The sequence below is a fragment of the Crocuta crocuta genome, unplaced genomic scaffold (genome assembly GCF_008692635.1).
Source record: "Crocuta crocuta isolate KB4526 unplaced genomic scaffold, BGI_CrCroc_1.0 scaffold323, whole genome shotgun sequence".
Lineage (NCBI taxonomy): Eukaryota > Metazoa > Chordata > Mammalia > Carnivora > Hyaenidae > Crocuta > Crocuta crocuta.
In genome coordinates this window covers 2,485,988-2,500,327 of record NW_027536465.1, presented here as the reverse complement: position 1 = coordinate 2,500,327, position 14,340 = coordinate 2,485,988, and positions in this window count along the sequence as shown.

Sequence of the window (14,340 nt, the reverse complement as noted above, 5' to 3'; positions counted from 1 at the left end):
AGGCCTGGTGCCTGCTTGGGGGGGGGGAGGGGAAGGAGGGGCCGATTGCGCAGACTCACTAGGGCTCTGTGGGCCACATGGCCGGACGTGCTTGGTGTCTAGAGGAATGGCTGTTACGAGCTTCCATTTCTGTCATCGGCGCTTCTGGGGCATATTATACATAATGAGTGGCCAGGATCACTGATGAGGAGTCAGTCCCTCACCTTCTCTGCCCTCAAAGGAAAATTGTAGCGCAAATGCATTTAGGGGGTGCAACTATTGAAAAAGGCAGGTCATTGAGTCAATGACTACCCTCCAGCGTTTTGTTTTGTTTTTTTTAAACGTAAGACGCCAAAGAAGGAAATTAACGAAGAGACTATTTAGCAAGACACCGCATGACTTTTTGATTCTCTTGCTGAGGTGAGTTTACCTTTCAGGTTATACCTGGTATCAGTTTTCTGTTTGATGTAGAGACTCCTGAAAACAATCTTTATGAAAAGACTACGAGAAGTAGAGGTAGCAGCCGGAGGATCTAGAAGAGTCTGGTGTGGGGAGGTAGATGAGGAAGTGGAAGTCGGGGTGAGGGGAAAACCGTAAGCAAAAAATGTGATCTTAAATTAACTGACAATCAGTACAGGTACTTCTGTTACGCAACTACCATGACTCACTGTGGCGGTAAAGTCACTGCAGAACCCACCTTCCTGGCACGGAATGACCGAATGTTATGAAGTCTCATTTATTCCAGGAAAATTTATATTGGTATTTGGGAAAATTAAACTTCAAGCCTGGGATGTAAATATTTAGTGAATAATGATGAGCAAAAAATTCAGACAGACTTTTCTTTTGTAAGGAAATTGCCTAAAGGCCACTAAAAACCCCTTCTTGCCAGAGGCAAATTATGAGTATGTGTTTAAGCCACCAAGATCTTTTAGTATCATTTACAGCCTGAAAATCAGTTATAAACTCAATAACTTTACTGTTAGCCCTGCAGCTTGCTTCCTTGCCTCGTGACTCTGCAGTCTCGTTTAAAAGAAAAGAGAATATGTCCAGGCCATTCTAATGCCTTTACGTCTTGTATTGGTCAGTGTATCACTGAAGGTTATTTGTTTTAGTGCTTTAATAAAGCACTTCAGTTTCTAACATTAGGATTGTTGTTTTGTGCTTTACCTGTCTCAGCAGAGAGTGATCAGATGTTATTAAGCATTTTATGCAGTATAGAAAGAGGAATTCACTTGAATGTGTTCTCAATGTCAGGATTATGGATTTTGTAGAAATGAGAGTCCGTTTTGATGAGATGGTTCCCTATGGTAATATGCTGCCATGATTGATTGATGGTGAGAGAAGCGATATATCTTTTCTTTTCATTTAAGAATGGAAATTATCTTGGATTTGAGGATTTTCTTGGACAGGGTACCAAATATGTACCCGTATTTATCCAGTGAATACAAGTACATATTCATACATATTCAGTATGGACGTAGGCAAGACTAGATGAGTAAGTCAAATTGTGGGATAGGCAAAGTTCCTTGGTACTTCTTAATTCCTCTGATAATATCACAGATCAGTAAACCAATTTTGTTTTTCTCGGCCCCCATAAACTGGGTTTAGAAATTCAGAAATTAATTTCATTCTCGTTTTTGTCACTTGGTTCTCAAAACTCTGCATCCTTCAACAATAAAAAGGGAGTCAGTCATGGTATAGCATCCAATATGACTTTTTTTTCTTTTTTGACTTTTTAATTTTTGTCATTTAAATTATTTCTCCACGCAGGTCATGTTGTTAATTTCCCTTGAATTGGTTCCAAGGGTAACAAAGACATTACAAAAATATGAGGAAATGTGATGAGATCGCTATCCTTAATAATAACGTTGTTAAGACCATTGTTGGGTCTTATTACAAGGACTCCAGTGGCTATAAACCCTAATAGAATATTTTGTCGAAATTGCAGTGAGGAATTTCATTTCACTTATGTATAGGAGAAAACAGTTATATCCTCTGTGTAAACATTACATTATTCTAGTAAGATAAATGGAAATAAATCTGTTTAACAGTGGGGAAACTAAGCATTTGAGTTTAGTGTATATGTTCAATAAGTATATATGTATATTTATATAAAATATACTATTTTTGTGTATGGATACCATACTTGCACACATACATACATATGTAGTAGATTTTCATTTACATATAATTAGCATTATTAAATTCAGTTTAAAAAATTTTTTTTAATGTTTTATTTATTTCTGAGAGAGAGAGAGAGAGAGAGAGAGGGACTGCATGAGCAGGAGAGGGTCAGAGAGGGAGGGAGACACAGAATCTGAAATAGGCTCCAGGCTCTGAGCTAGCTGTCAGCACAGAGCCCGATGTGGGGCTCGAACCCACGAATCGTGAGATCATGACCTGAGCCAAAGTCGGATGCTTAACTGAGCCACCCAGGCACCCCTTAAATTCAGTTCTTTAATGCGATGCTAATTAATAGTTTGAAAATTATTTTGCCTTTTGTTTTGTTTTGTTTTTTTTGCACTTCCTATGTCCAGGCAATATGTTATGTGCTTAACATGTGTTTAAAGGTAAACTGAGATACATTAAAAGTTTGAGGAGTTTGAGCAAACATTGATTTGAATTGGGCAACACCAAACTGAAAATAGTTAGGAGCACTCTGTTCTGAAGAGCTAGGGAAAGGTTTTTGTCTAGATGTGGAAGCAAAGCAAGGAAGTTATGTGATTGACTGTAGTTTAGACCGCCGCCTTACTTGGGAGAGCCTCGTTGGGTGTTTGTGGTTAGTCATTCTTCAGTTTAATTTTCTTAGATTGGAGTGCATTGATCCTGGTGTTGATTTTGGTTTGGTTATGTAGGCTATCAAGGCATTAGAGCCACTCTGGTCTAATGGTGCCCTTGTTCAGCTAACCAGGCTTATCACATTGGCTTTTCCTACTTAAACTTCACCATTGTTATTATTTAACTGGTGAGAATACTGAGGCTTAGAGAGGTTAAGGGCCTTGGTCACAGTCACACAGCTTATAAAGTGTGCAAGTTGCGGTTCAAACTCCAGCAATCTTGTTCCAGAATCAGTGCCCCTTTGCTTTCTCGGGCTTCTGGAAGAGCTCTGCCTGAAGCCTGTCCCGGAATTGTGTAAGGAGTACTGCTGGTGAAATCACAAGGCCTAGGGATAGGTCTCGGCTCCAGTTCTGGCGGTGCGGACTCCCTTCTACTGCTCTTTGACTTTGCTTTCTCCCCTGTGAAATTAGGGATAACAGTGTGAGTCCCTTACATTAAGCTTCTGATTGCCAGTGCTTCCGTTCCAAAGCGATTCCTCTCAAAGAACCTATTGCCATCTGCTTGACACAGCTCCTAGCAAGATAACTGGAGAAGAAACAGGCTGCTTTACTTAAGATTTACTTTGAAAAAGGGCTCGTTAACATGGGTAACTAATCGCTAGAATGACCCCACTTTCCCCTTCCCATGCCCTCATTCCTGATCTTAATGTTTATTAATATTTATTTATTTTTGTAATTTTTAAAAATGTGTATTTAATTTTGAGAGAGAGACAGAGTGTGAGCAGAGGAGGGGTAGAGAGAGGGGGAGATGCAGACTCTGAAGCAGGCTCCAGGCTCTGAGCTCTCAGCACAGAGCCCTATGCAGGGCTTGAACTCATGAACCATGAAGTCATGACTTGGGCCACCCAGGTGCCCCTCAACGTTTATTTATTTTTGAGAGAGAAAGAATGTGTGTGTGCCAGGGAGGGAGGGGCAGAAAGAGACAGGCACAGAGGATCCAAAATGGGCTCTGTGCTGACAGCATTGGAGCCTGATACGGGGCTCGAACCCACGAACCCTGAGATCCTGACCTGAGCCAAAGTCAGACGCTCAATGGACTGAGCCACCCAGGTGCCCTATTCTGCTCTTATGTTTAAATTCACCCGTAAAGGGGTGCCTGGGTGGCTCAGTTGGTTGAGTGTTTGACTCTTGATTTCGGCAAGAGGGCACATGTTTGTGGGAACTACAACTGGTAGGGCCCAGGCAAGAGCTTCAGACATTCGGGCTGATAGCATCACAAAGTAATAATATAATACATTTTTTTTGAGCAAATGAATATGTTTTTAGATAATCCAGAATGAATATGATGATCCGTAGATCATCATGGATCCATCCAGAATGATCTGTAAGGCCTTCAAATAGTGATTTAGTATTAGTAATAGGCACATGACTTCTACGCTAGGATTTAATATTTCTACTCCAGTCGCTTTCTAGGTCTCAGATCACAGCTGCATTTTTAGAAAGCTGAGGCAATTTAAAGCTTAAAGTTAAACTTACTTGATTTTATTTTCCACAGGAAGTCTAACATTTAGGTGATATAAGAATCTGGGGCGCCTGGGTGGCTTAGTCGGTTAAGCGTCCGACTTTCGCTTAGGTCATGATCTCGCGGTTCGTGGGTTCGAGCCCCGCGTCGGGCTCTGTGCTGACTGCCAGCTCAGAGCCTGGAGCCTGTTTCAGTCTGTGACTCCCTCTCTCTCTGATCCTCCCCTGCTAACGCCGTCTCTCTCTCTCTCTCCTAGAAATAAATAAAACATTAAAAAAAAAATTAAAAAAAAAAGAATCTAAGGAACAGAAGCTTTGTTTTTCTCAAGCACACGGAACAGCGCCCTCTACAGGGTAGGCACTCACTAGCTATTTGATGAGTGAATGAATGAATGAATGAATGCTTTCCCAGATTGCATAAAAACATGATTGCATTGTTTAAAATGAATCCACTACATAAGAATGTTATGCTTACGGCATTGTTAAAATTGCAGAAGTAAGCTGTCTTTTTTATTTACACTGTAAAAGACCTCAACTTAAAGTACAAATTTTAGATGGTTGAAACCCTTATCTATTAGCATCTTTTGATTGTCCAGCCCAAAGAGGAATCAGATGGGGCAAATCAATTGACACTCTAGATATTGAGTTAAGAGACTCGTAGGTGTGATTAAAAGGTACCAGGGCAACTTTCAAGAAGCAAGTGCTGACAGTACTAATATTCTATTACTAAACTCCTTCTTTCCCATCGGGGTCAGGTTGTTCCTTCAACATGGACTACAGGTTTACTGTAGAGAAACGTGATTGTTTGTTTGTTTGTTTTGGAGCTACAAATCTCTGATTCTACCCCAGACCATAAGAAGAGTGGGAATAGGGGTCAGGAACACTGCCTGGACTTGGGAGCCAGACTGCCAGGGTTCAGGTTCATGCTTGCATCTTTGCGAACTGCATGTCTCAATGGCAAGTTTTTAATCTCTCTACTATGGTTTCCTCATCTGAAAATGATGCTGATATAAAAAAAATTTTTTTTTTAATGTTTATTTCTTTTTGAGAAAGAGAGACAGAGTGTGAGCAGGGGAGGGGCAGAGAGAGAGGGAGACACAGAATCCGAAGCAGGCTCAGCACAGAGCCTGACATGAGGCTCGAACTCACGAGCCATGAGATCATGACCTGAACCAAAGTCAGACGCTTAACTGACTGAGCCCCCCAGGCCCCCCAGAAAATGATGCTGATTATAGTACCTATTTCACAGGGGTGTTGTGAGCATTAAGCGTATTAATTTTACTTAAGTGGGATGTACTGGCACATAGAGTGGGCTAAATATTTGCTATTATCATTATTACTGCTACTAAAATAAAATGAAAAATAGACTGTGTTTGATGGAAATTTATTTAAAAAATCAGCTTTGCTAGAAATGATTCTCTTCCCTAAAGCAAGCCTTACTTTTTAAGTTGTTTAGCTAGACTTACAGTATGCCACCCCCCCAGGCATTTGGGGTCACTATTTAGTGCCCTCAGACCGTGCATGTCTTTATTTTCATTCAGCTGCTGAGCTTCATGGTGAAGGACACAGCATTCCTGATCACCCAGGTTGCTAAGTAGTTGGGACCCAGGCAGACCAGGAACTATGTAATACTCACCTGACATAATACATCTGCTTTCCCCGATGCAAAAATTCCATTCTTCTCATCTACCTCTTCCTTGGTTTTGATGTCTCTGCCTACTCTTTCCCTATATATTTTGTCTTATTTGGCTTTTAATTTTTTTCTTTTTCATTTTGTTTATTTTAAGAGAGAGAGAGCAGAAGCAATAGAGAGGGGCAGAGGGAGAGAGAGAATCTTAACCAGGCTCCATGCTCAACACGGAGCCCGACTCGGGGCTCGATCCCACAACGCTGGGGTCATGTCCTGAGCCGAAATCAAGAGTCGGATGCTTAACTGACTGAACCACCTAGGCACCCCTTGTCCCATTTGGCTTTTAAAAATAATCTAGAAACTTCAAAACCACTTTCCATAATGTTATGAAACAAAACCACTTTCACATAATGTTATGAAACATTTATTTGATCTTTACAATAGTTCTGCTGGAGAAAGGCAGATAACAATTTTTGGTCAATCTATCTGTCCTTTTTGCTTCTTCCCCTCTTAATCTAGTTTAGATTCCGCAGTCCATCATTTCAGTAATACTTTTGGCAGTGTCTCATGCTTTTCTGTCCCTTTGGTATTTTATCATCCTGTCTTACAAAACCCTAATCCTAGATGAAACCAAATCGGCACTTTACCTGGATTCACAGCTGAGCAGCCCAAGCCTTGCTGAAGCTCTAAGTTCGTGTTATAAATTTGTGAGCACCGCTTCAAATGTGCCTTCAGTATAGCCTGGCAGTCCTCTTCTGTTTCTCTGATCAGTTTATTCTCTATTTCCATGACTTCCAACATTACTCTTTCTGTGCAGTATTCTGATTCTACACACGGCCCCTACCTTGGACGTGACCTCAACTTCTGCTTATTTAAAAAAATTTTTGAGATTTATTTTTGAGAGAGAGAGAGATAAAGAAAGAAAGAACATGAGCAGGGAGGGGTAGAGAGAGAGGGAGACACAGAATCCGAAGCAGGCTCCAGGCTCTGAGCTGTCAGCACAGAGCCTGACTCGGGGCTCGAACCCACGAATTGAGGATCATGACCTGAGCTGAAGGCAGGATCTTAGAGGCTTAACCAGCTGAGCCACCTAGGCTCCCCGTCACTTCTGCTTTGACAGGGATGACACAGGGAAGGTATCGTAACGGAGCTTCCTACATCCTGGGTACCATTCCTGCAAACCTGTTGCTATCTGCGACAATGACATCTTCTTTTCTTTCTGTTATATGGATAAACCACCCTTCCTCGTCACTTGGGCCTTGCCTCTCATATACACTTTTGATTTCTTGAAACTTCACTACAGTCATCCCTTTTCTCTAATACATTAAACAGCTCTCTATCTTAGCTGGATTGTTCCTATTTAAACGTGCCCAAGTTTGTCCTATTTCAGAGACAAAATAGGCATAACTCCAGCAAAACTCCCTCGGTGTTTCATCCTTGGGCTGCTGTTACCCCATCGCAAATGAGTTTGATGTACGTGGAAATAGTCTGTAAATGACAAAGCTCTGTAGCCATCCAGGAGGCAGGGCTTGACGATATTAATGTACAAAATGCTGTGAGCTGTATTTAGTCTTCTGGTCCTTCGCCTTTGCCAGTGTGGTGGTGGTATGTGGGAAGAAACAGTGTCAGGGAAATACATGCAGTTATCAATAGTGACAAACTAAGAAAAATCTCAAACACAGTCTTTAAAGATTAGCAATCATCGCAGAATGTAGAGGACAGTTTCTTAAGTTCCTGCAGAACAGTTGAACCCCATGAGACTGCGTGGTGCTCTTTTTTGTTTTAAGTGGCACAAGCGAGGTGGCTGTCATTTCTGGGAGGAGCTGAGATACTAGTTGCATATATGTTTGAAATAACCAGGACAGGCTGGAAAGAATGAATAAAAGAAGCACTATTGTTACCACAATCGTATTCAGCCCTGGTGCCCAGCCCCTTCTCCCTCCTGTGACTCAAGGGACTCAAGGACAAAGTGGACTCTTGTGAACCCACAGCGGGACTTGGCTGACACTTTTCTGGATTTCTCCAACACATGCTCCAGTTATTTTACAGAGAAGGGGCCCAGCTCACCCTATGGTCTGGGTGATTGCTTGGTTGGCAAAATGGGCTACAGTACAATTTGTGCAGAACTCCAAGACAGAGAAGATAATCAGTATGGCTGAGATTCCTCTCCCAGAAAGCTGAAATCAAGAAAAAACACGCTGAAATTTTGACTAATCAAGAGGGCTTCACTCAGTCCTCAAAAAGTTATTGACTCATCAAATGTGCCTTTGCTTTTGCTCATCTTATTCCGTGATTGTTTCTCTAGTATCACCAATGCTTGTTTCAAGGAAATGTGAATTAATTTTGAATTTTCTTTAAAATGCCACAAGACTTTCCTTTTCTCCAGCAGACTGTTCAGAAACATTAGAAAAGAAGTGCATTGTTTTCTCTGCAATGAATTTTTTGTTTTTATAAAAATGTTACCTGCTTATGAAAAAAAAATCAAGGCGTATGGAAATAATCAATCATCCCTAATGTCACTACCTAGAAATAAACAAAATTGATATTTTATGCCTATTTTTCTAGAACTCTATGGAGAGGCCCAAAAGGCTGATAGAAAAATGGATGCATGGTGAAACAGCAAGCACTCTCGAAGAATAGAATTGTTTTGTACTTACCGTTTTGAAGTTTGAAAGTCCTGTTTGATTTTATTTAATTAATGAATTTATTAAAAATTTTTTTTAATGTTTTATTTATTTCTCAGAGAGAGAGAGACAGAGCGTGAGCAGGGGAGGGTCAGAGAGAGAGGAGACACAGACTCTGAAACAGGCTCCAGGCTCTGAGCTGGCTGTCAGCACAGAGCCTGATGCGGAGCTTGAACCCACGAACCGTGAGATCATGACCTGAGTCGAAGTCAGAAGCTCAACCGACTGAGCTACCCAGGCGCCCCTGATTTTAAAAGGATAGAAATAAGTAAATTAAGTCCGTTGAAATTAAAACTAAAAGTGTGTGACATCCATGAAGAAGTTGAAGTAATTTTAAACCTGCCAGTTTTAATTTTAGACAGTATGAGATGATCGCTTATGAAAAGTGAGGGGACCAGGCACTTATACTTGACATCTTTCTTGTCTCACCTTTCAGATTTTGGTGATTATGTCACCTTTCACGTTTTTTTTTTGGGGGGGGAGAGGTTAACATTAAAAGCTTTATATTCACTCCTGTAGCTGTCATTTTCCCAGCTGTTCAGTCTTATAGTCCCTGATAAATAATTCATTGGTTTAGTGCTCCTCACTAATCTTTTTAACAGAGTTTCTCCCTGCTTTTCTGAGTTCTCAATTTCATTACATCATGTGTGGTTGAATGTACCTTGTACAATAATTTTATTGGATGTGTTATTCTTGACTCACAGTTTCTTTTCTGTCAAAGACTTTATGACACTGGATGTTTCTGCCTAAAACCTTAACGAACCCGCTGTTATACTTTATACCTTAACAAGGGTCTATATCTATGCCATCTTTCCAATTATTTTACATGTCTTTCTCCCAGATAGGTTATTCCCTTTCAACATAAACATTCAGTTTTTCTCTTAGTTCAGGATTTTTTTCTCAGTATCCCTGGATACTTTTTTTCTGTACCATATGTTGGATTCTCTACTCAGGGAAACCAAGCATTATTATGTTGGATGAAACTTGCCTGTCTTCCATGTTTATCATCTTCTTTCTATTTAATATATTTGTCATTTTCTTCTGTGAAGACTGTGATTACGGTTTTTCTCTCTACCATTTTTATATGAGTCCATTCTGTTTCTTGCTGTGTGTGATTTCTTTATTAGGTCTATAATGGTTTGGGGTACTTGATTTCTCTAGTACCACACAGTCATTTTCTTTTTCTTTGAGAGAGAGAGAGAGAGAGAGAGAGAGAGAGAGACTGTGCTCATGAGTGGGGAGAGGGGCAGAGGGAGAGAGAAGAATCCTGAGCAGTTTCCACACTCAAAGCAGAGCCTGATGCAGGGCTTGATCCCATGACCCTGGGATCATGTCCTGAGTTGAAATCAAGATCATATGCTCAACCGACTGAGCCACCCAGGTGCCCCCATTTTATTTTCTTATTAATTAATGATTTTCAGTAGTATAACATGCTCATGAGAACTCTTGTGTTGATAATTTGGTAATGTTTTCTTCCATATATTTTTTCTTTTTTATCTATACCACTGACAAGATATGGTATAACATGGCTTGATCTGCTACTTGGAAATTTCTTTTGTTGTCTCTGTGTTAAATTGAAAAACCTATACCTGGGATTGAATTGAATACCAATACCTGAAACCAAAGAGCTGGGTCATGTGTTAATCACAGAGCAGAGTCATTCTTTCAGAGGACAGGAATTTGAGCTAAAATTTGAGGAAGTGGTTTCCCAGATTACGAATGAATCTAACCACAAGAATGAGGACACTCCGTATATTTCTCGCTTGTGTGACTCACATCTCCATCAAACCAGGGCACATCTTGTGAGGAAGAGGGAAGGCACATGTGTTTGCATCCATTTTATCATCTGATATTTCTTTTGTTCTCATCAGTTGAATTGTATCTTTTATTCAGAATAAATGATAGGCATCTGAGTGTTTCTCCTGACCCATTAACCCATGGGAATCTTAAATTTTCTTTCTTCTCCTCTTCTTATTTTTCCTTCCATTTCTGCCTTTAATCACTCTGCGGTGTTTAGATAGTTTCCCTACCATTTTTTTTGTTTAATTTTCTCATTCTTCAAGTGAACAACTGTATACAGGCTTTATGTTTGTTCAGATATAGTACAGGTGAATTTTCCTTGATTATTTTTCTACTTAACTATGTCCACTTTGTCTTCCTTGTTTCCAGCTTCAATTTAAGGAATAGATCTAGTTTTCTGTACATTTTGCTGAATGCTAACCATGCAGCTGTCGCGGTGAGAAAAATAGCTTAGCCGGCACTGAGCACAATTCTTCCTAGTGAATGTGGACCCTGCTTTCTGTCTCTTTTGAGAGATGCCTGTGCTAATACTTGCTCCAGGGGCAGAGGTATATTCTGCTCCTGTGGATTTCTGCTCATTCCTCCATGTTTTCAAGGTGCACTGGAAGATGTTAACGCTGGTGACCTTTCCTAATCCTCTTGAGGTCCTGGGCTACACAAGGGCTTTTAGCATTCAGGTTGCTTCATACTTTCTTAGAATTGCCTGCTCTCCACCTAAGTCTTTTTAGCTCTGGATTGGAGAGCATGAGCGAGACTTCTCTGTATATTTTCGTTTCCTGCTTTTCTTAGTTTTGTTGCCGGGGAGTAAGAAACCAGGTCAGGAGCTGTGCTCTGCCACCTCGAGACACAGCAGAATCATTTGGCTTTTCACTTGGGTGCCAGTTTAAATGGTGACTTTTGAGTGATGTGTGTTCTTTGCTTTGGTATTACAGAGGAGCTAGATTGTGTTCTTGCTTCACTGCACTGTACTGACCAAGAAGTCCCCTCATATGCTTGCCTTCTTATAAGCATTTCTATACATTTTGCTCTTGGGGTAATGGTCCGAGTCCATGATATGGACTATGATAATGAATGAGTGATAATGAATGAATGATTCTGTCTTGAGAACATTGAGAGGCACGTGCTTCATTCTGAAGTTGCTTCATTCTTGGAATTTCTCTAATGAAAGTTGAAATCCATATAGTGCCCAGTTTCCCCTCATCCCATTCTCGGTCTAAAAGGAAACTACTCAAGAGCTTAACTATCTTTTTTTACACAGAAGTTCATATCTCTGGAAAATACCGTCTGGGCAAATTGCTCGTGTGACCCACTGTATGAGCAGTAGCGGATGCCCGTTCTGCCCCAGTCTGTCTGTAGAGGTAGCTCTCCCACTTCATTCTACGGTCCTAGACATCACATGATGTGGCAGCGGGGCTACTCTCCGGTCTTGAGAGATAGGAGCGAGGCTGTCTTCCCAGTAGACTCCATCTCCTTTCCTGCGAGGCTGTCTTCCCAGTAGACTCCGTCTCCTTTCCTGCCAGACTCTTGAGGTTCAGAGTCCTTTGGCTTCAGCCCTTCTTTGTTTGAGAGATGCGGGCAGGAAGTACGGATCCCCCCATTTCTCCGCCATCTTGGCCCCCGAGAGCTAGGTGTGAGAACGGCCAAAGAGGAGACGTGTGGTGGATGATGGGATACTTACCACCGCCCAGTAGTCTTGGTTGAGGATCCTACTGATGCTCGCATCCAGCAGCAGCAGTCACTCCAATGAAGACAGAGGTCGCACTGACGATGCTCATTCCTAGGCTGCTTTTAATCTAATGGAGGTGACAGGAAAAAGAAATCATATGAAGGAGAAAAGAAAAGAAATGAAATAAGAATCAGTTAAATATAACGGTTCTCAATCCTTGAAATCTTGAAAAAAATCTTCAAGTTGAAATGACTTCCTTTCCCCCTGCCTTTCTGAGTTTCCATGAAAACTATGCTGTATGCAGCCGGAATGTCGCGTACTTCTAGAATCTGTAGAAAAATGTACATAATACAAAGCAGAAACTCATCCGTTATGTTTGTCTAAAAGCCTCACACACAATAATGATTATGTGCCCCGTTTAAAGTACTAAAACGACAAATAGACCTTCAGTGAGCGTTTTTCTGTGGCAGGCATTACGTGAAATTATTTAAGTACATCGTCTCATGGAACTCTTAAAACCACTGCAGGAGGTAGGACAGCAAAGTGTCCAGTATTATACAGATGTAAAAGCGTGTCTGCAAAAACATGTCTGCTGATAAATTTAGAATTGATGAAAACCCTGAAATCGTTCCAGGGACTAGATTTTAAAAAAACCAAACACCCAGGTTTAGAATGAGGAAGTCAGTAGGCTTTTGTGGGTAGGGGTGTATATGTAGAGTACAAAATTTTCCTCAGTTTCTACGAGAAGATTTTGGCCCACCGCAGGCTAATTGGGAAACCAAGCCTTCAGCTGACTTTCGAGCAGTGGATGAGTTCGTTCTGTAGAATTCTCCAGAGCTTCAGCCTGCCTGAGGGTCTCCTACAGGCCTCTAAGAGGCTGCTGGGAAAATTGCTTCAGGTACCATTTTAGTAGCTGTCTTCTCCAAATGGGCACATTCTGTGCTTGGACCGCCTCAGTTAGAGGGAAGGACCCATAAATGATGCAGAGAAAGGGTGCTTCATTTTGTTTTTTCGATTACAACAGGAGTGGTTAATTGAGAGTAGATGCAATTTAGGTTCGTCTAGTCTAGTCTAGTCTAGTCTCTAGCCTAGTGTTTCTTGAGTCTCGTTCTCCTAGCATCTGGTCTAGGAGAACTTGAGCCGCAGGACCGTCTGTTCCCATTTTCCCATTCTTTCCTCTTGCGCTGGATTAAATCATATGCTGAAACCACCTTGCTCTAGTCGTCCCCATTTCCTTGCACATCACTTTCCTGCCCCTGTTTCTAAAGGGGACCAGGAAATTGTAAAAGGTGGAGAGCTGTGGCCAAGAGAGATGAAAGACCTGTCTCAGTGATTGGTTTTATAAACTTTTTATGTACCCAGTTGGTGCTTTCAGTGATGATTTAACACACTGTAAAACAAAAGTCACATCGGAGTAAAAATAGGATATGTGCAAATAAAAAATAAAAATACAAGGCAAGGCAGAACTGAGAAATGGCAAATGAATAAGAGAGTCTTTGATACCAAAGTGGCAGGTGGGTATTTCCTGGCTCCTATATTCTGCTGTGGAATTCCCCTAATGTAGTGTGACCCGGCAGAGTCAGGGAGCCTTTAGGATACAGCTACAAACGGGGCGCCTGGGTGGCTCAGTCGATTAAGCGTCCGACTTCGGCTCAGGCCATGATCTCGTGGTTCGTGGCCTTGAGCCCTGCTTCAGGTTTTGGGCTGGCAGCTCAGAGCCTGGAGCCTGTTATGGATTCTGTGTCTCCCTCTCTCTCTGCCCCTCCCCCGCTCATGTTCTGTCTTTCTCTGTCTCAAAAATAAATAAACTATATATATATATATAAAAAAGGATACAGCTACAGACCTTACCTACACCGGTTCCCACGCTTGTGAGTTAAGTAAGAGGGTCAGGACGTGGAGCTGTGCCATTTCCAAGGGGCAGATTGTGTGCACCATGCTGGGGCACACATACCGTGGAGGCAGCCAGTAGAAGTATTTTTTAGGGAAGGAGTGCTCTCCTTTTGCATTTTCTGAATCCACTTTCTCAATTTTCCTTTCCAGATCAATTAAATGAATCTTGCAAAGAGTTTAAAAAGTAGAGACACTCTGACTTACCAGATGAGGGGAAAACTGCTTGGACACTAGTATAGAGAGAGCACTGTAGCAGTGAACTGTAGAAACAGACACATTTACTTATGAAAGACAGGTTCTTTGGTCCTGGGAGCTTCTCTCTTAGTAGGAAAGATTGGTCTGTTTATGTTCATCTAGTTTCCCTGTCAAAAGTTCCTCTCATACTTCTCC